At 42.4% G+C, this 24,856-nt stretch overlaps 2 long non-coding RNA genes across 2 annotated transcripts; one reads left to right on the forward strand and one right to left on the reverse strand.

Annotated features, from left to right (window-relative positions):
• Nucleotides 1-2,266: 2,266 nt before the first annotated feature.
• LOC135222220 (uncharacterized) lies at nt 2,267-4,556 on the reverse strand. Its single transcript, XR_010316226.1, has 8 exons — nt 4,485-4,556; nt 4,288-4,362; nt 4,099-4,167; nt 3,886-3,977; nt 3,695-3,764; nt 3,417-3,575; nt 3,180-3,266; nt 2,267-2,492 (listed from the first exon to the last, which is right to left on the reverse strand). It is a non-coding gene; the product is annotated as an uncharacterized LOC135222220 (long non-coding RNA).
• Nucleotides 4,557-19,030: 14,474 nt separating this feature from the next.
• Nucleotides 19,031-20,496, forward strand: LOC135222222 (uncharacterized). The gene is made up of 5 exons (XR_010316227.1): nt 19,031-19,185; nt 19,336-19,422; nt 19,538-19,915; nt 20,053-20,139; nt 20,255-20,496. It is a non-coding gene; the product is annotated as an uncharacterized LOC135222222 (long non-coding RNA).
• Nucleotides 20,497-24,856: the final 4,360 nt, after the last annotated feature.

Raw genomic sequence — 24,856 nt, forward strand, 5'->3', positions numbered from 1 at the left:
CAATAAATTCAGGGATTTTCCTTTTTTTATCCTTTTGTCTAATGAATTCTCTCTCTCTCTCTCATCTTGCCCCTAAGTTCTAGAATTCTTCATTCGTTCCTTCATTTAGGTTTAAGGCTTTGCATTCGATATAAGTTGAGAGAGAGAGAGAGAGAGAGAGAGAGAGAGAGAGAGAGAGAGAGAGAGAGAGAGATTGTATTTTTGTGTACAAAAACGGTGTATTGGTATATTTACACATGACAGTGCATGTGAAATTACTCAGTTTGGAATAGGAAAGCTAATATGTGCGTACCATTCTTCATGTATAATGGTATAATGCTCCAATTGAGGCTTTTATTAACTTATTCTGTCCATCTATTGTTATATATATATATATATAGGTATATATATAGATATATATATATATATATATATATATATACATATATGGGGATACAATCCACAATGAAGTAAAATCCTCTTGTAGTTTAAAATATATATCTCTAGTAGAGGATTAAAGCTTTCGACCATCAACTGTGGTCTTGTTCACTAAAAAACAAGACCACAGTTGATGGTCGAAAGCTTTAATCCTTTACTAGAGATATATATTTTAAACTACAAGAGGATTTTACTTCATTGTGGATTGTATCCCATTTACTTAGAGGTACGACATAGTACCTGGCTTCTGCATATATAATAAATATATATATATAATATATATATATATATATATAGATATATATATATATATATATATGTATGTATATATATATATATATATGTATATATATATATATATGATATAATGTACCAAAGACTAGTCACATTTTAGACATACTGTCTACGAACGAGGAATGCCAAAGTACACGGATGAATCAAAAGTACTAAAGCAGAACTGCACACACCTGAAAGGGACTATGGAGACCCACCACTCGTGACAATAGTGACAACCCTTACGAAAGCATACCTCGCATGCGCAAGTGTGTGCGGGTGTGTGATATACCTGATGTTGCAACATTACTGAGAGAGAGAGAGAGAGAGAGAGAGAAAGAGAGAGAGAGAGAATGGTGCCAGTTGTTAATGATGATGTTTTACAGGATTACAAACAGTGGCCGGGTAGTTTTTCTTCTTATTTTTTCGACATCGCGTATTCAGGAAACTTTTTCTCCTTAAAGGAAATAGTGGTGGTCACAGCTATGAGTGAAAATAGATAAACGTGAAATGATGGTCTATTCCCTCTGAACAAATCACGGTACCGATGAAGATAGGGCGGGTATTTACCGCTATCTATACTATGGTGCCTCCACTTGTATGCATTTGAATTGAAATTTATTCTTGTCAATCGAAATGTGCATGGTGTGATGGCCGGGTAGTTTTTCTTCTTCTTTTTTCGACATCTTGTATTCAGGAACCTTTTTCTCCTTAAAGGAAATAGTGGTGGTCACAGCTATGAGTGAAAATAGATCAACGTGAAATGACGGTCTGTTCCCTCTGACAGACCACGGTACCGACGAAGATAGGGCGGGTATTTACCGCTATCTATACTATGGTGCCTCCACTTGTATGCATTTGAATTGAAATTTATTCTTGTCAATCGAAATGTGCGTGGTGTGAACGGCAGTTTCCTAAACATGTGTGTGTGTGTATCCATGAATTGTGTAGACAGCATGCCTGGCGGAATAGTTCTGCCTGTCTGAGCATACCGCGACATGACGTCATGCATGACAGATGAGCCGCACATAAATGGCTGTGCCCATGGTGCAATAGAAAATTGGTTGTAAAAAATAAGAAAACGCCCCTTTTCCAAAAGGATTTTTACTGGGGTACTTATATGAAATAATACTACATATGGAACACTTGAATTGCAACCAGAAGTTCCCCTTTAAGGTCCGGACCATGGGGAAATTGTCCATTTGACTTAGAACCGAAGGAGAAAATGTCACTCTACTTATCAATTTATCAATTCTGTCGAAATAACAAACTCCTTGATGACCTCTGCATCATGGGAAAAATAAATCATAGCTAGTACCAAAATATGCCCAAAAACGGTAATTGGACATGAGACTATACAAATCTTAAGCAAGAATACTACATAGGGATTTACTTACACAATTGACAAATAATGATAATAATAATAATACTAATAATAATAATAATAATAATAATAATAATAATAATACAGGCAGTCCCCGGGTTACGATGGGGGTTCCGTTCTTGAGACGCGTCGTAAGCCGAAAATAGTCGTAAGCCGGAACGACGCTTGGAAATATGTCTTAAACTAATAAAAAGTTATAAAAACCTTACTTGTAATCCTTATGTGTACAATGCATGTTGTTTAATGTACGTTTTATGCACAACCTGGGGTTATTTCAATGCAAAAAGGATGGTTCTTGAAGGTATAAACTTTATTGTAATCCTCTGGTGACACTATACATGCAGATTCTTGTAGTAATCCTTTGGTGACACTAATGTGTACTACATGTTGGAGTGATTTAAATACACTATTGTTGTTTCTGGAAGGTAAAAGTATACACAATTAGTACAAATACTACACAAAGTCCTGAATGCAATATGTAAATTAGATATATCAAGAGTAAAAGAGTTAATGTATGTCAATTAATTCCTTACTTTTAGTAGTTTAAAGTTGTCGTGCTATGTATGTAACCCTGGACAAGTTTATGTGGCCCCATAGCCTACATCATTCAGGGGTTCTGGCATTCTGGAATGTGACAAAATTTTATGTGGCCCCATAGCCTACATCATTCAAGGGGTTCTGGCATTCTGGAATGTACCAAAAAATTATCTAAGTTAAGTCATGTATGCATAGTAAGTTACATACAGTAATATACCATACAGTGGTTTATAACATGTAATCAAACTTAGTTAGAAATTCCCAATAAAAAAAGTTATACGTATGTACTGTATGTAAAAACCTTACTTGTCATCCTTTGGTACACTACATGTTATATTTAATATACTTTCCTGAAGGTTTTTTTCATCAAAAAATGGTGCTTCTACTTGTAGTAATCCTTTGGTGACACTAATGTGTAGTACAACCTGGAGTTATCATTGAAAAATGGTGGTTCTGGAAGGTAAAAGTAACACAATTAGTACAAAATACTACACAAAGTCCTGAATGCAATATGTAAATTAGATATATCAAGAGTAAAAGAGTTAATGTATGTTAATTAATTCCTTACTTTTAGTTTAAAGTTGTCGTGCTATGTAACCCTGGACAAAGTTTTATGTGGCCCCATAGCCTACATCATTCAGGGGGTTCTGGGATTCTGGAATGTACAAAAAATAATTATGTCAGTAAGTCCTCTATGCATAGTAAGTTACATACAGTAATATGTAGTATGTACCATATGTACAGTGGTTTATAAGATATAACATGTAGTATAAAACTTAATTTAGAAATTCCTTACATAACTTACCAACTTTTAGTGAGTCTCAAAGCTGTTACCTAGGTTGTGGGAGATGGAGATGGAGGTGTAGTAGCATTCATGTGTAGGAAGCCTGCAATGATAAGGATGCATTCCATACCTAACTTCAATGTGCTTTATCACAGATAACAGGCTAGGATGATGGGCAGCCTGGAATGAAGAATTAATATTAAAGGACAGTATGTAACCACTTAAGTGTACAAAATTTACTGTTCCATAATTAACAATTTACTGTATGTACACATTAAAAACAATTGAGAATTCCTTACCTTCAGCAAAATGAAGAGATGTAGGCTATGTAGAGGTCTGGTTTATGTAAGTCACAAGGTGCATGTCAGTCTGGAATGATAATGTACATATGATTAGTAAAGTAACTACACTCTGTATGTATGTATGTTACATACATAACATGGTTATTACATATGTAATAATAAAACATTCATAAAAAAAGTGTCCTTACCAAATTCTAGTGGTTGGCTTGCTAACTGGGATGGGCATATGGTAGATGAGAGTGGCTGGGCTATGGAGTTGGATGTGCAGGTGCTTGGGAGTCTGGAATGATAAAAAACATAAATGATAGAGTATGTACTGTAATGTATTAACTACTGCACATAATATATATTACTGTTTGACATATGTAGTATACAATTTAAAAAATGAAGAATTCTTTTACCTGAAGGAGTTGGAGAGGTGATACTAGTCGTATCAACTGATTTGGGCTCTGAAGAGGGTACATCTAGATCTGGAAAGAATGATAGGGTACATAAATAAGGTGGATGTAACTGTAGCATATGTACACTTTTAATAAAATTTCTATTAGCAATTTATAAAACGTTTTACAAATTTGTTAAGGATTCCTTACCTGATGAATAGGGCGAGACATCTAAACCATGGAGGGCCTCAGGGTCATCTGGGTCGCCGTCATTATCAAAGGAGTCTGGAATGATAAAAAAAAAAATAAGGTTATGCAGCATCAAACACATTGTACTAGTAGTGTCTGTATGCCATAATGTAGTAAACAATTTCCAACATGAAAATGAGAAAAATGAAATTTCTTACCTGATACAGGTGGACGGGCTGCTACAGAGGGTCCAGGTAGTACAGGGGGATCTGGAACTGTCACCACTTCTGCAATAAAATTATACAAATGATGAAAATTAATGAAGTTACAATTTACTCTAACATTTAGTATATGTTACATTAAAAAATTAACACATTTTATATACAGTATGTAAACACATAAATTAGCAAAACAGTTCAGAATTCCTTACCAGGACTAGGGGTGGGAGGTGGTGGTACTGGAGACTTGTGAAAGAAAGTGTCAAGCCTGGACTGCACACTTCTCTTCGTCTGCTTCTCCTTCAGGGTCTCCTTGTAGAAAGTCACCAAATCCATGATTCCTCTCTTGATTTTGTCAAACCTGCCAACGTTAGGGTCTTCTGCCTCAAAAGAAGTCAAGGCTCTCTCCAGATGAGTAAAACCCTCTGACAAGCCTTTCACAGTTAATGACCTGGGTTTTGGCTCTGGTGCCGCCTCCTCCTCCTCAATCATCTGCTGCTCCAGCTCAAGGAGGTCCTCTGCTGACAATTCCTCTCCATGGGATGCCGGCAGCTCTGTTACATCATCAGGTTCAAGATCTAGTTTCAGCCTCTTGCTTAGCCCTACGATCTTCCTCGTCACAGTCTCGACGTCTTCTGCCTGGTCAAAGCCTTCAAAACTGTGCACAAACTGTGGACACAGTTTCTTCCAGGCCCCATTTAAAGTGGTCGTCTTCACCTCGTCCCAAGCCCTTGCAATGTTCTTTACTGCATCAGCAATGTTGTAGCCCTTCCAGAACTGCTTCAGTGTCAACTCCTTGTTAGCTTCTATGGCCCTCAAAGCAAAACGTATGGTCCTTCTAAGGTAATAAGCCTTGAAATTAGCAATTACTCCCTGGTCCATCGGCTGTATCAGCGATGTGGTATTGGGTGGGAGGTACACCACCTTCACATTAGGGTGCATGTCGCTCAAATTTGAAGGGTGACCAGGGGCATTGTCCAGAACTAAAAGGGCCTTAAAAGGCAGACCCTTTGAAGTCAAATACTGTTCCACTGCTGGCACGAAATGGTCATTGAACCAATCTTCGAAGACCATCAAGGTAACCCAAGCCTTCTTGTTAGATTTCCAAATCACAAGGAGTTGACTCTTGAAAATGCCCTTGAAAGACCTCGGATTCTCGGCCAAATACACCAGAAAGGGCTTAAGTTTTAAATCGCCACTTGCATTGGCCCCAAACAGCAAAGTCAGTCGCTCCTTACTAGCTTTATGGCCAGGTGCTGACTTCTCCTTGGAAAGGTACGTTCGGTTTGGCATTCTTTTCCAAAATAATCCAGTCTCATCCACATTAAAAACTTGGTCAGCCGTGTAACCACCATCCTTAATTATCTCAGCCAAACCACTTGGAAAACTTTCTGCTGCTTCGCTATCAGCACTAGCAGCTTCACCTTGCAGCTTCACATTATGCAAATTTGTACGAGCCTTGAACCGATTAAACCAACCTCTACTCGCGGAAAATTCACCACCAGCACTGCCTTCTCCAAACTTTTTCACTACTGCCTCATGCAGCTCTCTAGCCTTCTCCTGGATCACACCTAAGCTCACCAGAACACGTCGCTGGTTCTGGTCCTCCAGCCAGATCATCAGCAACTTCTCCATCTCCACAATGATCTGGCTACGTTGCTTCTCGTTTATCACCGTTGACTTCATCGGTGCAGCATCCTTAACACACTTCAGAATACGTTCCTTATCCTTGACTATGGTTACCACCGTCGTCCTGCTCAGGCCTAAAGCACGACCTATCTCGGTGTTCGTTTCTCCCTTCTCAGAACGCTTGACGACGTCGTATTTTACCTCCATGGGGATGACCTTCCTCTTCTTGGATGAACTATCATCGGAGGAAGTACTCTGCCGTTTAGGAGCCATAGTAAAGGCACGAAAAATGCAAAAAAACTCAGCAACGTAGCAAGACACAACCTAGTGAAATGAAGGCAGGCACGCGATTGAAGTGGCGTCGTTTGGTATTGTTACGCTTAGCGTCCTCGACCCTGCGAGGTTGATGTTCGGTCAATTTACCATACAGTTTAATAGCGTAAATTAATTTATGCGCCTCCGCTCAGAAACTAGTTCTGCATATGAGGTATCGTTAAAAAACATAAAAAGGCGTCGTAACCTTGGAATTTGCGTTGTAATCTAACCAGAAACTTAGTTTTGTTAATTATGTACTGGAAACAAGCAATGATTTTTTCATTATTTGCGCCTTTGGACTGTTTTAAACTGCACATCCCAAGCTAGTGTATTCATTCGCTCGGAAACTAGTTCCGCATATGAGGCGTCACTAAAAAAATTTAAAAAACACGACATAAAAAGTGTTGAAAATCATCATAACCTCAAAATTTTTGTTGTAATCTAACCAAAAACTTATTTTTATTAATATACTGTGCTAAACTATAAAGGATTCTTATCATAGCATGCGTTTTTTAAAAGCGTCGTTAACTCGGAGCGTCGGAAGCGTCAGCGTCGTAACCTCGGAACAAGCGTCATAACCCAGGGCGGATTTTTCAATGAATATTTAAGAAAAAGCCTTGTAACCTCGGAGCGTCGTAACCTCGGAACGTCGTATGCCGGAGTTGTCGTAACCCGGGGACCGCCTGTAATAACAATAATATTAATAATAATAAAAATATTCTTAATACCGAGTTCTATTCAGTGTTGAGGGTTTGAGAAGGGCTCAGGCAGTGACGTTAAGGGGGCCAAGCAGGCCCACATGTGCGGCAGCGATGTCTGGTGGGTAAAGCAAGACCCTGGGTGCAGCAGTAGGATCGGGAAGTTACATGGGGACTTGCAGGTGCTGCAGTGGGGCCGGGGGAAGAACCAAGGAGGTCCACAGGTTTGGTGGGTCGAGAAGATATCTGGTGTCCCCCGGGTGAGGCAAAGGAGGCCACGATGTCGGATGGATGTTCCTGAACCCCCGCCTGAATTGTGTTGGCTGACCAACACCCACCTACCCGTCCTCAAAAAAATAAACGCCAAAACACGCCGGGGAGCTGTGCCGTGATTAGTCCGTTAATGGCGTTGGTGTCGTCCTCGAAATGGAGTTTTCAGAGACCTAAACTGTGGCGCTGTATTGAGTCCACTAAAGGTTCTCTGAAGGTGAGTGGCTGTAATTAGTCCGTTAAAGGCTGGGCCTAAACCTCTGTCACCAACTCCGGGGTCACCAGTTGTGAGGACCAGAGATTAAGACAGGTAGCTGGGTACTGATAATTTATTTACAGACGAACTGGGTTGACATAGACAGGTGTGGACATATAATTAGTACAGACTCGCACTGAGAGCAGAAATGACTCTGAGACAGTGGATCTGTGTTTTCTTACAGACATACATTTAAAGATAATAAGGTATACAAATAATGAAATTATGTGTGTTATACATCGGCGGAAAGGCCGTGGAATGCTCTATAGAATGGCAAAAAGAACAACGTGACTTGATGATTGGATACAATAAAAAATAGGGAAAAGTGTTGTCCTTACAAATTCTTCCCCCCCCCCCCCCCACCAAGACAATGATTATGGAATAATTATTTGATGACAATATCTTCGAGGCTGGGGGCGACCCCTTGTCCTTGAGACACTTGTTGTGGGGCATTGAGTGTCGAGTCCTTTGGTGTTGCTGGCTGACAGGATGCCTCCCCTGGCGGTTGCCTGGGGGGTTCTACTGTCGGCTGGGGCGACCAAGACTGCAGACTGCAGAGAGAGCTGCATTGTGTGGTGGTGGCTTGGGACGAGCTGTGAGGACCCCCAGGTACGGCGGCGGCGTAGGTTGGGCTGAGGAAGTCTCCAGCGTGGCAGCGGCGTCCCACAGGTAAGTAGCAGCGTCAGCAGTTCGAGGAAACCCACAGGTAGCGGCATCAGCAGGCTGGTGTGGCAGCGGTGTCGGCAAAAAGGCTGCGGAACGCTCTATAGAATGGTAAAAGGAACAACATGACTTGATGATTGGATACAATAAAAAATAGGGGAAAACGTTGTCCTTACACTTACGTATTTGCAGATTTCTCTCTGGAACATATACCCCAATTTATTATTTACGGGAAATTAGCCTATTTGCGGTATTTTTCTATGAGAAATATCGACAAATTCCTGTTTTTTTATCAATTTCATCATAAAATGCACTGTTTGAGATAAAAGTATTAAATAAACCAGGTGTTAACATTTTTAGTGGTTTTTCTTGCGTTTTAACTAACAAAAGTTGGCAGTTTTGAGGGTTTTTATAGGGTTTTCAACTACTATTCACAAGGGGGTCTGGTACTCTTCCCCCCACGAATACAAGGGAACACTATTCATCTCAGTCACATACCAGAAGAACTAACTTACAGGTATGCGGTTATTACTCGGACAGTGCAACTGTTAACAGACCCATGTCATGAGGTGAATATATTAGTATATTTGTGGGTTCCTCTTAATCGAGCGCCAGCCTAATTCTTCTGCATTCGAGAGACAAGAATAAGGACTGGAAGCAAACCTCCTTCATTCTCCAATGAGGAAAGCAAAAGTGAAGCTGTCCTGAAGGGAGGCTTTTAAGGTAATAACAGGACACTGAAGACGACTGGTTGTTCCCAAAACGGGGGCACTGGAGAGGTGGTGTTCAAACTATTCAGTGCTATCCATCCTTGCTCATTCCAGTATAATGCAGGAAGTAGAGGGAAAAAAGAGAGGACTGACAGTTCTTGCCCACTCTTCTTTGAACTTGCAGTGTTCTCCTTTTACCAAATGAAGCATTCTTTTCCTACAACTATTTTATTTGCGCAAACACGAACAAAGTTGAACGGAGTTAAATCTGCCAAAAGTTGGCGAGAACTTGCCATGTCTTGCTACGCATCTATCCACTCCATGGTTGAACCTCACAAAGAGGATGACCTTGGCACCTGAAGAATAGCTATTCCTGGCTTTCACAGGTGGGTCTGAGACACCAAAGCGGCTCAGTCCCTTCTCTTGCCCTGCACCACTGTCATGACGGAGAGAAGACTAACCCATCACTGGCTGTGGGTGTGCAATCCCCCTTTGGAGATTGTACACTCAGAGAGACTCGCGAACGAGTACCAGACAAAGGCCCAGTTCCCTGACCAACTCCTTTGGAACCATAGAGGAGAATGAACCTGGGTCCAAACTCCTGGGGCTCCCGAGACACTAGATATTAGGGACAGTGTCACGGTTCCTGCTCCCAAAGAGCAGGTGAACTGATAAGATAGCCAACTGCTTCCTCCCCATTGGGGAGAATGCAGACCCTTAGAAGTCTCGAGTCAAGACTTCTTAGGGGGTGGAAAAGCTACCTTCCTCTTCTTAGGCCAGGAAGCCTTCGAACAGGGAGGTAAGGAGACATCAGACAATGAAGACAATGACCCCTATGAAACTTGCAGCAACATGGAAAAGGAGGGTGCTATGCTATGGAAAGGAACTGATCAAGAGCAGAGAGTTTGTTCAGTATAGCCAAGCACTCACCTTGGCCACAGAGCTGGCTGCCCGAGCCAAGTCGAGTGAGCTGAGATCACCATCACATAATTATGAGTGGTATTCGTCAGCAAAGAACTTTCACTTCTTCCCAATTAACTGTTCTCCTTTGAAGCTGAAGCTCCCAGAAGAATAAAAAAGATTCTGTGTCTGCTGCCCTACTTGTGCAAACCCTAAAATCCAAGACACAAAGATGGGTTTGGCATGCAATACCAAGCTCTGCAAAAACCCAAACCAGACTGAAGAGCGAACTCATCTGTATGGTAAAGGGGTCTCGTTATCCAATTGCTCGTGATAGCTAGCGCTAGAATTCGTAAGAATTCCTGCGTCAGCGAGAATCCCGACTCTGTAAGGCAAAAATCAGGCAAGCCTTGTCTCACCCTGGGGTGCTCAGCAACATGATGAAGCCGAACTCTCAGAGAGCGCCTGTGAAACTAAGGGATCTAGGTGCTTGGCGAGACTCCCGATTCTTGTAATAATTATTGGGAATGGCCGTCTTGTCTGAGTGTTTGGAAATCACAGAAAACCAAACACTGAGAACACCAGAAATTCCAATAAATTCAATCGTTCACCGAGACTCCCGATTCTTGTATAATAACAATTATTGGGAATGCCTGTCTCGCCTGAGTGTTTGGAAATCACAGAAAGCCAAAACACTCTGAGAATGACAGAAATTCCAAGGAATTCAAGTGCTCAGCAAAACTCCTGGTTATTGTAATAACAATTATTGGGAAATCTTGTCCACCTGAGTGTTTATAGACCATAGAAGACCAGAACAATCGGAGAGTGCTAGTAATTCCAAGGAATTCAAGCGCTCATTGAGACTCTTGAATTTGTCAAACGATCATTGGGGAAGGGTCACTCTTCAACTCCTGTTGAAATCGAGGAGGAACAGGCATAAAATCCAGTCCTATATGTGAGCATTTAAGACTGGATTAAGAATGCAGTTCCACAGAATATGCACTCAATGCTCCCAAAATGCAAACCCCACAGGAGAATGCAAATTGGAATCTGTCCAAAGGACAGAAAGATCCAGGGAGGAAACCGTCTGCAGGTGTTCGTATCTTCTGAATCGAAAAACCAGGTGTCTAGACGGTGAGAAATCTCCCCATCATTGACAGAAAATCCTTCCTCAACAACATGGATGTATGTCTGGTGGGACCCTAAGACACTTCCAGGAACGTGGGACCCTGACACTGAAACCTGCAGAGAGCACTCTGCAGGATCCCTCCTATTCCACTCACCCCTCCCGGTATAGGCAGAGGAAGTGGAGGGAATGGGTGAGGAAGATTGGACGCTCTCACTCTCCTTGCTAGCCATGGCAAGTTCTCGCCAACTTTTGGCAGATTTAACTCCGTTCAACTTTGTTCGTGTTTGCGCGAATAAAACAGTTGTAGGAAAAGAATGCTTCATTTGGTAAAATGAGAACACTGCAAGTTCAAAGAAGAGGGGGAAAGAACTGTCAATCCTCTCTTTTTTCCCTCTACTTCCTGCGTTATACTGGAATGAGCAAGGATGGAAAGCACTGAAAAGTTTGAACACCACCTCTCCAGTGCTCCTGTTTTGGGAACAACCAGTCATCTTCAGTGTCCTGTTATTACCTTAAAAGCCTCCCTTCAGGACAGCTTCACTTTTGCTTTCCTCATTGGAGAATGAAGGAGGTTTGCTTCCAGTCCTTATTCTTGTCTCTCGAATGCAGAAGAATTAGGCTGGCGCTCGATTAAGAGGAACCCACAAATATACTAATATATTCTCCTCATGACATGGGTCTGTTAACAGTTGCACTGTCCGAGTAATAACCGCATACCTGTAAGTTAGTTCTTCTGGTATGTGACTGAGATGAATAGTGTTCCCTTGTATTCGTGGGGGGAAGGGCAGAAGACCCCCTTGTGAATAGTAGTTGAAAACCCTATAAAAACCCTCAAAACTGCCAACTTTTGTTAGTTAAAACGCAAGAAAAACCACTAAAAATGTTAACACCTGGTTTATTTAATATTTTTATCTCAAAAAGGGCATTTTATGATGAAATTGATAAAAAAAACAGGAATTTGTCGATATTTCTCATAGAAAAATACCGCAAATAGGCTAATTTCCCGTAAATAATAAATTGGGGTATATGTTCCAGAGAGAAATCTGCAAATACATAAGTGTAAGGACAACGTTTTCCCCTATTTTTTATTGTATCCAATCATCAAGTCGCGTTGTTCCTTTTACCATTCTATAGAGCGTTCCGCAGCCTTTTTGCCGACACCGCTGCCACACCTCTGGGCCTCCCCAGCCTGCTGATGCCGCTACCTGTGGGTTTCCTCGAACTGCTGACGCTGCTACTTACCTGTGGGACGCCGCTGCCACGCTGGAGACTTCCTCAGCCCAACATACGCCGCCGCCGTACCTGGGGTCCTCACGGCTCGTCCCAAGCCACCACCACACAATGCAGCTCTCTCTGCAGTCTGCAGTCTTGGTCGGCCCAGCCGACAGTAGAACCCCCCAGGCAACCGCCAGGGGAGGCATCCTGTCAGCCAGCAACACCAAAGGACTCGATACTCAATGATGCCCCACAACAAGTGTCTCAAGGACAAGGGGTCGCCCCCAGCCTCGAAGATATTGTCATCCAATAATTATTCCATAATCATTGTCTTGGTGGGGGGGGGGGAAGAATTTGTAAGGACAACACTTTTCCCTATTTTTTATTGTATCCAATCATCAAGTCACGTTGTTCTTTTTGCCATTCTATAGAGCATTCCACGGCCTTTCCGCCGATGTATAACACACATAATTTCATTATTTGTATACCTTATTATCTTTAAATGTATGTCTGTAAGAAAACACAAATCCACTGTCTCAGAGTCATTTCTGCTCTCAGTTCGAGTCTGTACTAATTATATGTCCACACCTGTCTATGTCAACCCAGCTCGTCTGTAAATAAATTATCAGTACCCAGCTACCTGTCTTAATCTCTGGTCCTCACAACTGGTGACCCCGGAGTTGGTGACAGCGGTTTAGGCCCAGCCTTTAACGGACTAATTACGGCCACTCACCTTCAGAGAACCTTTAGTGGACTCAATACAGTGCCACAGTTTAGGTCTCTGAAAACTCCATTTCGAGGACGACACCAACGCCATTAACGGACTAATCATGGCACAGCTCCCCGGCGTGTTTTGGCGTTTATTTTTTTGAGGACGGGTAGGTGGGTGCTGGTCAGCCAACACAATTCAGGCGGGGGTTCAGGAACATCCATCCGACATCGTGGCCTCCTTTGCCTCACCCGGGGGACACCAGATATCTTCTCGACCCACCAAACCTGTGGACCTCATCGGTTCTTTCCCCGGCCCCATTGCCGCACCTGCAAGTCCCCAGGTAACATCCCGATGCTGCTGCTGCACCCAGGGTCTTGCTTTACCCACCAGACGTCGCTGCCGCACATGTGGGCCTGCTTGGCCCCCCTAACGTCACTGCCTGAGCCCTTCTCAAACTCTCAACGCTGAATAGAGCTCGGTATTAAGAATATTTTTATTATTATTATTATTATTACAGGCGGTACCCGGGTTATGACGGCTCCGGCTTACGACGTTCCGAGGTTACGACGCTTTTTCTTGAATATTCATTGAAAAATCCGCCCTGGGTTACGAAGCATGTTCCAAGGTTACGACGCTGACGCTTCCGACGCTCCGAGTTAACGACGCTTTTAAAAAACACATGCTATGATAAGAATCCTTTATAGTTTAGCACAGTATATTAATAAAAATAAGTTTTTGGTTAGATGACAACAAAAATTTTGAGGTTATGATGATTTTTGACACTTTTTATGTCGTATTTCTTAAATTTTTTTAGTGACGCCTCATATTCGGAACTAGTTTCTGAGCGAATGAATACACTAGCTTGGGATGTGCAGTTTAAAACAGTCCAAAAGCGCAAATAATGAAAAAATCATTGCTTGTTTCCAGTACATAATTAACAAAACTAAGTTTCTGGTTAGATTACAACGCAAATTCCAAGGTTACGACGTCTTTTTATGCTTTTTTACAATACCTCATATGCAGAACTAGTTTCTGAGCGGAGGCGCATAAATTAATTTATGCTATTAAACTGTATGGTAAATTGACCGAACAACGACCTCACAGGGTCGAGGACGCTAAGAGTAACAATACCAAACGACGCCACTTCAATCGCGTGCCTGCCTTCATTTCACTAGGTTGTGTCTTGCTACGTTGCTAATTTTTTTTTGCATTTTTCGTGCTTTTACTATGGCTCCTAAACGGCAGAGTACTTCCTCCGATGATAGTTCATCCAAGAAGAGGAAGGTCATCACCATGGAGGTAAAATACGACGTCGTCAAGCGTTCTGAGAAGGGAGAAACGAACACCGAGATAGGTCGTGCTTTAGGCCTGAGCAGGACGACGGTGGTAACCATAGTCAAGGATAAGGAACGTATTCTGAAGCACGTTAAGGATGCTGCACCGATGAAGTCAACGGTGATAAACAAGAAGCAACGTAGCCAGAGCATTGTGGAAATGGAGAAGTTGCTTATGATCTGGCTGGAGGACCAGAACCAGCGACGCGTTCCGGTGAGCTTAGGTGTGATCCAGGAGAAGGCTAGAGAGCTGCATGAGGCAGTAGTGAAAAAGTTTGGAGAAGGCAGTGCTGGTGGTGAATTTTCCGCGAGTAGAGGTTGGTTTAATCGGTTCAAGGCTCGTGCAAATTTGCATAATGTGAAACTGCAAGGTGAAGTTGCTAGTGCTGATAGCAAAGCAGCAGAAAGTTTTCCAAGTGGTTTGGCTGAGATAATTAAGGATGGTGGTTACACGGCTGAGCAAGTTTTTAATGTGGATGAGACTGGATTATTTTGGAAAAGAATGCCAAACCGAACGTACCTTTCCAAGGAGGAGAAGTCAGCACCTGGCCATAAAGCTGGTAAGGAGCGACTGACTTTGCTGTTTGGGGCCAATGCAAGTGGCAATTTGAAACTTAAGCCCTTGCTGGTGTATTTGGCCGAGAATCCGAGGTCTTTCAAGGACATTTTCAAGAGTCAACTCCTTGTGATTTGGAAATCTAACAAGAAGGCTTGGGTTACCTTGATGGTCTTCGAAGATTAGTTCAATGACCATTTCGTGCCAGCAGTGGAACGGTATTTGACTTCGAAGGGTCTGCCTTTTAAGGCCCTTTTAGTTCTGGACAATGCCCCTGGTCACCCTTCAAATTTGAGCGACATGCACCCTAATGTGAAGGTGGTGTACCTCCCACCCAATACCACATCGCTGATACAGCCGATGGACCAGGGAGTAATTGCTAATTTCAAGGCTTATTACCTTAGAAGGACCATACGTTTTGCTTTGAGGGCCATAGAAGCTAACAAGGAGTTGACACTGAAGCAGTTCCGGAAGGGCTACAACATTGCTGATGCAGTGAAGAACATTGCAAGTGCTTGGGACGAGGTGAAGACGACCACTTTAAATGGGGCCTGGAAGAAACTGTGTCCACAGTTTGTGCACAGTTTTGAAGGCTTTGACCAGGCAGAAGACGTCGAGACTGTGACGAGGAAGATCGTAGGGCTAAGCCAAGAGGCTGAAACTAGAATCTTGAACCTGATGGATGTAACAGATCTGCCGGCATCCCATGGAGAGGAATTGTCAGCAGAGGACCTCCTTGAGCTGGAGCAGCAGATGATTGAGGAGGAGGAGGCGGCACCAGAGCCAAAACCCAGGTCATTAACTGTGAAAGGCTTGTCAGAGGGTTTTACTCATTTGGAGAGAGCCTTGACTTCTTTTGAGGCAGAAGACCCTAACGTTGGCAGGTTTGACAAAATCAAGAGAGGAATCATGGATTTGGTGACTTTCTACAAGGAGACCCTGAAGGAGAAGCAGACGAAGAGAAGTGTGCAGTCCAGGCTTGACACTTTCTTTCACAAGTCTCCAGTACCACCACCTCCCACCCCTAGTCCTGGTAAGGAATTCTGAACTGTTTTGCTAATTTATGTGTTTACATACTGTATATAAAATGTGTTAATTTTTAAATGTAAAACATATACTAAATGTTAGAGTAAATTGTAACTTCATTAATTTTCATCATTTGTATAATTTTATTGCAGAAGTGGTGACAGTTCCAGACACAGATATAAAAGCCTAGATGCCGCATCGGCCGCTAGCTGAATAGGCTGGCGCACGTCATCAGGCCCGCCATCTTGGCGCGGTAATTCAAACAATGCAGCGGGCTGCAGTATATGACGTTTTTTCGCCACTATTCGCTTAATATTGCACGGATTTTCTTGCCTGATGGCTCGTTACAAAGCTTACATAATTCCCTACAAGAAGCTAATAAAATAAAGTTGTTCCTTATTGTTTGAAAGTTAACTTGCAATGACTTTGTTTGAGCAGGTAGGGGGAAGGGGGCTAGTTGTACACAAATGTTAATATTTACCCATAACTATTGCTGTAAACAATAATTGAAATGCTGTGATAAGAAAGCCTACGAAAACAAAAAGATGGTAAAAAAACAATATTGTTTAAGGGACCATTAGGTCAATAGGGTAATCGTGTATGTTGGACACTAATTTGATTGTTTCTAGATTTCTTTCACTGCATTATAGCTATGTAATATTAAAGTGTTAATCTGGTCCTTGTAATAAGAACTAAATGGCCAAGCAAGGCACATAATGATTTTTGTTGATGTTTTGATATAGCCTGCTAATTTCATATCAATGTATATAGATTATCATTACAATGTAGTATCATTAAACTGTTGGGAACAGCAATGAAAAAAAAAACTTGTTTAAACTGCTGGGAATATTTATAAATAAATGCACAGATGTACAATAAATGTTATATATACATTCAATGTAAGAACAAATATCATGAAAATAAATCATTGTGCAATACATTTTGAGAGTTGCTACTCCAAAGTATAGGCTTAATGACTCATAAGGCCACCCATAGCTTTAAATTTACATGTGTGACCAAACCAATGAACAGTTAGCTGAAAAAAAATTAGACTGGCCTTATGATTGTGGGCCTAAGCTGAAAAGGCTCGGTGGGGGGGGGGGGGGGGTGGGGGGGGGGGAGGTAACTATGACGGGTATACAGGGTTGCTCGTCAGGATTGGCTCATTTTGGCAGTTTTGGTCTAGAGATGGGTCCCCTTTTGGAAGGGTAGAAGTATAGAGATGGCCCAGGCCCTTATCCCAAATAAGGTATATAATAATTTGGGTCCTTGACAACACAGGTCTAGAGATGAGCTATATTGAACTGTTAATGCTTGCCATAATGATATATCCTAGTCTGAGCAAATTAAAGGTAGTTTTGTGAAAAATTTAAGTTCTATATAATTATTTCACCATATAAAATTAGGTCTAAAGATAGGTCACTTTTGCCACTAAGCGAGGTCTCTTGATCCCCCCTAAATTTTCCAAAGCCAGGTCTAGAGGTCAGAATTCACTGAGGAGCATCCCGTTCCAAAAAAATTGGAAGAACCCCCACCCCCCCAAGGCTCAAAGGAGCAGGCAGAAATGCAAAGGCTAGATAACACAGAAATCATAGTTATTCTAGGGCCTACTGTAGTTTATTTTAGGCTCAACCCTACAGTTTTATGACTTAAACTTGTAGGCCTGTGCCAAAAATTATATTGGGGGATTTTTTAACAGAGCACTTCGAGAGACAAAGATTTTACTTAAGTTGCACAGATTCATAGCTGTAGGCCTACTTTAGTAATCTATCTTATCAAAGCATTTCAAATTATTGTTTACAGCAATAGTTATGGGTAAATATTAACATTTGTGTACAACTAGCCCCCCTTCCCCCTACCTGCTAAAACAAAGTCATTGCAAGTTAACTTTCAAACAATAAGGAACAACTTTATTTTATCAGATCCTTGTAGGGAATTATGTAAGCTTTGTAACGAACCATCAGACAAGAAAATCCGTGCAATATTAAGCGAATAGTGGCGAAATAACGTCATATACTGCAGACTGCGGCATTGTTTGAATTACCGCGCCAAGATGGCGGACCTGATGACGTATGTCCGGGCGGCCGATGCAGCATCTAGACTTTTATATCTATGGTTCCAGATCCCCCTGCACCTGTGACAGTTCCAGATCCCCCTATAATACCTGGACCCTCTGTAGCAGCCCGTCCACCTGTATCAGGTAAGAAATTTCATTTTTCTCATTTTCATGTTGGAAATTGTTTACTACATTATGGCATACATATACTACTAGTACAATGTGTTTGATGTTGCATGACCTCTTTTTTTTTTTTTTTTTTTTGGTATCATTCCAGACTCCTTTGATAGTGACGGCGACCCAGATGACCCTGAGCCCCTCCATGGTTTAGATGTCTCGCCATATTCATCAGGTAAGGAATCCTTAACAAATTTGTAAAATGTTTTATAAATTGTAAATAGAAATTTTATTAAAAGTTTACATATGCTACAGTTACATCCACCTTATTTATGTACCCTATCATTCTTTCCAGATCTAGATGTACCCTCTTCAGAGCCCAAATCATTTGATACGACTAGTATCACCTCTCCAACTCCTTCAGGTAAAAGAATTCTTCATTTTTTATATTGTATACTACATATGTCAAACAGTAATATATATTATGTGCAGTAGTTAATACATTACAGTATATACTCTATCATTTATGTTTTTTATCATTCCAGACTCCCAAGCACCTGCACATCCAACTCCATAGCCCAGCCACTCTCATCTACCATATGCCCATCCCAGTTAGCAAGCCAACCACTAGAATTTGGTAAGGACACTTTTTTTTATGAATGTTTTATTATTACATATGTAATAACCATGTTATGTATGTACCATACATACATACAGAGTGTAGTTACTTTACTAATCATAATCATATGTACATTATCATTCCAGACTGACATGCACCTTGTGACTTATACATAAACCAGACCTCTACATAGCCTACATCTCTTCATTTTGCTGAAGGTAAGGAATTCTCAATTGTTTTTAATGTGTACATACAGTAAATTGTTAATTATGGAACAGTAAATTTTGTACACTTAAGTGGTTACATACTGTCCTTTAATATTAATTCTTCATTCCAGGCTGCCCATCATCCTAGCCTGTTATCTGTGATAAAGCACATTGAAGTTAGGTATGGAATGCATCCTTATCATTGCAGGCTTCTTACACATGAATGCTACTACACCTCCATCTCCATCTCCCACAACCTAGGTAACAGCTTTGAGACTCAATAAAAGTTGGTAAGTTATGTAAGGAATTTCTAAATTAAGTTTTATACTACATGTTATATCTTATAAACCACTGTACATATGGTACATACTACATATTACTGTATGTAACTTACTATGCATAGAGGACTTACTGACATAATTATTTTTTGTACATTCCAGAATCCCAGAACACCCTGAATGATGTAGGCTATGGGGCCACATAAAACTTTGTCCAGGGTTACATAGCACGACAACTTTAAACTAAAAGTAAGGAATTAATTAACATACATTAACTCTTTTACTCTTGATATATCTAATTTACATATTGCATTCAGGACTTTGTGTAGTATTTTGTACTAATTGTGTTACTTTTACCTTCCAGAACCACCATTTTTCAATGATAACTCCAGGTTGTACTACACATTAGTGTCACCAAAGGATTACTACAAGTAGAAGCACCATTTTTTGATGAAAAAAACCTTCAGGAAAGTATATTAAATGTAACATGTAGTGTACCAAAGGATGACAAGTAAGGTTTTTACATACAGTACATACGTATAACTTTTTTTTATTAGGAATTTCTAACTAAGTTTGATTACATGTTATAAACCACTGTATGGTATATTATACATGACTTAACTTAGATAATTTTTTGGTACATTCCAGAATGCCAGAACCCCCTGAATGATGTAGGCTATGGGGCCACATAAAATTTTGTCCAGGGTTACATACATAGCACGACAACTTTAAACTACTAAAAGTAAGGAATAATACATACATTATCTAAGTTTTATACATGTTATATCTTATATTAAACCACTGTATGGTGCATATTACTGTATGTAACTTGCTATGCATAGAGGACTTACTGACATAATTATTTTTTGTACATTCCAGAATCCCAGAACCCCCTGAATGATGTAGGCTATGGGGCCACATAAAACTTTGTCCAGGGTTACATAGCACGACAACTTTAAACTAAAAGTAAGGAATTAATTAACATACATGAACTCTTTTACTCTTGATATATCTAATTTACATATTGCATTCAGGATTTTGTGTAGTATTTGTACTAATTGTGTATACTTTTACCTTCCAGAAACAACAATAGTGTATTTAAATCACTCCAACATGTAGTACACATTAGTGTCACCAAAGGATTACTACAAGAATCTGCATGTATAGTGTCACCAGAGGATTACAATAAAGTTTATACCTTCAAGAACCATCCTTTTTGCATTGAAATAACCCCAGGTTGTGCATAAAACGTACATTAAACAACATGCATTGTACACATAAGGATTACAAGTAAGGTTTTTATAACTTTTTATTAGTTTAAGACATATTTCCAAGTGTCGTTACGGCTTACAACGATTTTCGGCTTACGACGCGTCTCAAGAACGGAACCCCCGTCGTAACCCGGGGACTGCCTGTAATATTATTATTATTATTATTATTATTATTATTATTATTATTATTATTATTATTATTATTTGTCAATTGTGTAAGTAAATCCCTATGTAGTATTCTTGCTGAAGATTTGCATAGTCTCGTGTCCAATTACCGTTTTTGGGCATATTTTGGTACTAGCTATGATTTATTTTTCCCATGATGCAGTGGTCATCAAGGAGTTTATTGTTATTTCGACAGAATAGATAAATTGATAAGTAGAGTGACATTTTCTCCTTCGGTTCTAAGTCAAATGGACAATTTCCCCATGGTCTGGACCTCAAAGGGGAACTTCTTGTTGCAATTCAAGTGTTCCATATGTAGTTTTATTTCAATTAAGTACTCCAGTAAAAAATGTTTTGGAAAAGGGGCGTTTTCTTATTTTTTACAACCAATTTTCTATTGCACCATGGGCACAGCCATTTATGTGCGGCTCATCTGTCATGCGTGACGTCATGTCGCGGTATGCTCAGACAGGCAGACTATTCCACCAGGCATGCTGTCTACACAATTCATGGATACACACACACACATGTTTAGGAAACTGCCGTTCACACTACGCACATTTCGATTGACAAGAATAAATTTCAATTCAAATGCATACAAGTGGAGGCACCAAAGTATAAATAGCGGTAAATACCCGCCCTATCTTCGTCGGTACTGTGGTCTGTCAGAGGGAACAGACCGTCATTTCACGTTGATCTATTTTCACTCATAGCTGTGACCACCACTATTTCCTTTAAGGAGAAAAAGGTTCCTGAATACACGATGTCGAAAAAAGAAGAAGAAAAACTACCCGGCCATCACACCATGCACATTTCGATTGACAAGAATAAATTTCAATTCAAATGCATACAAGTGGAGGCACCATAGTATAGATAGCGGTAAATACCCGCCCTATCTTCATCGGTACCGTGACTTGTTCAGAGGGAACAGACCATCATTTCACGTTGAACTATTTCACTGATAGCTGTGACCACCACTATTTCCTTTAAGGAGAAAAAAGTTCCTGAATATGCGATGTCGAAAAAATAAGAAGAAAAACTACCCGGCCACTGTTTGTAATCCTGTAAAACATCATCATTAACAACTGTCACCTTTCTCTCTCTCTCTCTCTCTCTCTCAGTAATGTTGCAACATCAGGTATATCACACACCCGCACACACTTGCTCATGCGCGGTATGCTTTCGTAAGGGTTGTCACTATTGTCATGAGTGGTGGGTCTCAATAGTCCATTTCAGGTGTGTGCAGTTCTGCTTTAGTACTTTTGATTCATCCGTGTACTTTGGCATTCCTCGTTTGTAGACAGCATGTCTAAAATGTGACTAGTCTTTGGTACATTATATCATATATATACATATATATACATATATAATGTATATATATATAAACCTAGATGGACAGAATAATGTTAATAAAAGCCTCAATTGGAGCATTATACCATTATACATGAAGAATGGTACGCACACATTAGCTTTCCTATTCCAAACAGTAATTTCACATGCACTGTCATGTGTAAATATACCAATACACCGTTTTTCTACACAAAAATACAATCTCTCTCTCTCTCTCTCTCAACTTATATCGAATGGAAAGCCTTAAACCTAAATGGAGAAACGAATGAAGAATTCCAGACCTCAGGGGCAAGATGTGAGAGAGAGAGAGAGAGAGAGAGAGAGAGAGAATTCATTAGACAAAAGGGTAAATAAAGGAAAATCCCCGAATTTATTGCCATAAATAAGGTAAAAAAAAAGTGCACGAGGAGAGAGAGAGAGAGAGAGAGAGAGAGAGAGAGAGAGAGAGCAGACAAAAAAGATAAAGACTGCAAAACATCCCTAATGTTCTTACTAACTTGAGAGAGAGAGAGTGATTTCAGTAATTTATGACACCAAGAGACAAGACAATTAAAAATCTTTCAGAATCGTTCCTGCCATATTTTGATAAATCAAAATATCTCTCGTGGAATATAGAAAATCAACGAAAAATCGAGATTGGCAGAGGCAAACTGCCTACTTGAGAGACTCGAGAAACTCCCACGACAGAAGGAGAAAGACCTGCAGCTAAAGATGGCATAAGCGGCGTGGATGGTAAGGCTCATCCAGGAACAAAAAGACGCTACCGAAAAGCGGGAATCCGAGAGGAAAGACTTCTAGTTGAGGGTCCAGTGCCTGCAGGGGAAGTGGAAGACCTCTGGAAGGAAAAGTGTGGACTCCAGTGTGAAGTTGAGGCGGCGAAACTCAAGAGGAACGAGCTGGCATTGCCTTCTAGAGGAAGGAAATCGTTGGCTGGAGTCACTAGAGAAGAAGGCCTGTGTCCAGGGCGAACGGAACGACCAGCTGGAAGATGAGGTTCGACAACTGCGAGGAGCGAAGGAGAAATTGGTGTGCGACCTGAAGAACGTATGTGAGAGGACGACAACTGGAAACTTCAGAAGCAGCTGCCCATCTTCAAAGAATGGCGGATCAGATGTGAAAATTTTGTTGTATGGAAACTTTGATGTTTATTTTGTAATAAGTTTTCTTTATTAATCCTTCAAGGAAATTGAACTAGAACGGAAATAATTATATCAAAATGTTTTCTTAGTTTTATTGATTCCTGGAAGGGAAAGGAAAGGGGAGGAGTATAAAAACTGTGAAGAAAACGAGGGGATTTATGGAGGTGCCAGGAGAAGTACCAGTCTTCAGAAAAGCCCCTGGAGAATTGAGAGAATTGAGTAGAATTTGTGGAGGTGCCAGGAGAAGAAGCAGAGGATTCAGTAGGATTCGCTGACTGCCAGGATAAGAACTAGAGGATTCAGAGAAGCCCTGGGAGAATTGAGAGATTCAGTGGCATATTCTGGTTCTAAAGAATAGTATAGGCGTTGCTCTCTGCAGGGACTGGTGGGCGAGGCCTGCCACAGGTCCCGGGACAGGCCGGAAAGGTCCGCCAAGTGTCCTGGGACGGGCGGGCTATGTCCGCCACGTGTCCTGGGACGGCCACGCTGGGCCCGCTGCAGGTCCTGGGATATGTCTGCCATGTGTCCCAGGATGGGGGGGATGTCTGCCAAATGTCCTGGGATGGGTGGACCGGGCCCGCCACGGGTTCCGGGATGGACGGGCAATGTCCGCCATGTGACCTGGGACAGGTGGACCCGCCCCACCGTGTGTCCTGGGACGGGCGGGCGACATTCGCTGGGTGGTCAAGGGACAGGCGGGCGATGTCTGCCGCCGGTCTCAGGATGGGCGGGCTAGGCCCGCCACGGGTCCTGGGACACGTGTGGATGTCCGCCACTGGTCCTGGGACACGTGGATGTCCGCCACGGGTCCCGGGACGTAGCGATGTCTGCCACGTTGTCCCAGGACGGGCGGGTCAGGCCCGCCACGGGTCCCAGGACACGTGTCAATGTCCTCCATGTGTCCTGGTAAGGGCAGGGCCTGGCCCGCCACGGGTCTTGGGACAGGCGGGCGACATCCGCCATGTGTCCTGGGATGGGTAGGCAATGTCCAACACAGGTCCCGGGATGAGCGGGCAATGTTTGCCACGGGTCCCGGGACGGGTGGGTCCAGCGCGCCACAGGTCCCGGGGCGGGCAGGTGATGTCCACCACAGGTCCCGGGACGGGTGGACGATGTCCGCCATGGGTCCCAGGATGGGCAGGCCAGGCCTGCCACAGGTCCTGGGACCTGCAGGCTGGGACCACCACGGGTCCCTCGACGGGTGGGCAATGACCACCATGGGTCCCGGGACGGGCAGGCCAAGCCCACTACGGATCCAAGGATGAGCGGGTGATGTCCACCATGGGTCCAGACTGGGTCCGCCACGAGTCCAGGCCGGGTCTGCCACGGGTCCTGGGACGGGCGGGCCGGCCCTGCTGCATGTCCTGTAAGAGGCTGACCAGGCCTGCCGAAGGTCCTGGGATGGGTGGGCCGGGCCCGCTGTGGGTCCTGGGACAGGCGGGCAATGTCCCCCACAGGTCCAGGGACGGGCAGGCTGGGTCCGCTGCGTGTCCTAGAACGGACGGGCCAGGCCTGCCATGAGTCCCAGGACGGGCAGGCGATGTCCGCCATGGGTCCCGGTTCGGGCCTGCCATGGGGATTGGGATGGCTGGGTGATGCCCACCACGGGTCCTGGGACAGGCGGGCTATGTCCACCGCCGGTCAGAGAAAGGGCGGGCCGGGCCCGCTGTGGAGATTGGGACGGGCGGGCGATGTCTACAATGCGTCCCTGTACGTGTCCTAGGAAGGGCGGGCAACGTCCGCCACATGTCCCGGGAC

This window comes from Macrobrachium nipponense, chromosome 3, assembly GCF_015104395.2.
Source record: "Macrobrachium nipponense isolate FS-2020 chromosome 3, ASM1510439v2, whole genome shotgun sequence".
NCBI classification, from domain to species: domain Eukaryota; kingdom Metazoa; phylum Arthropoda; class Malacostraca; order Decapoda; family Palaemonidae; genus Macrobrachium; species Macrobrachium nipponense.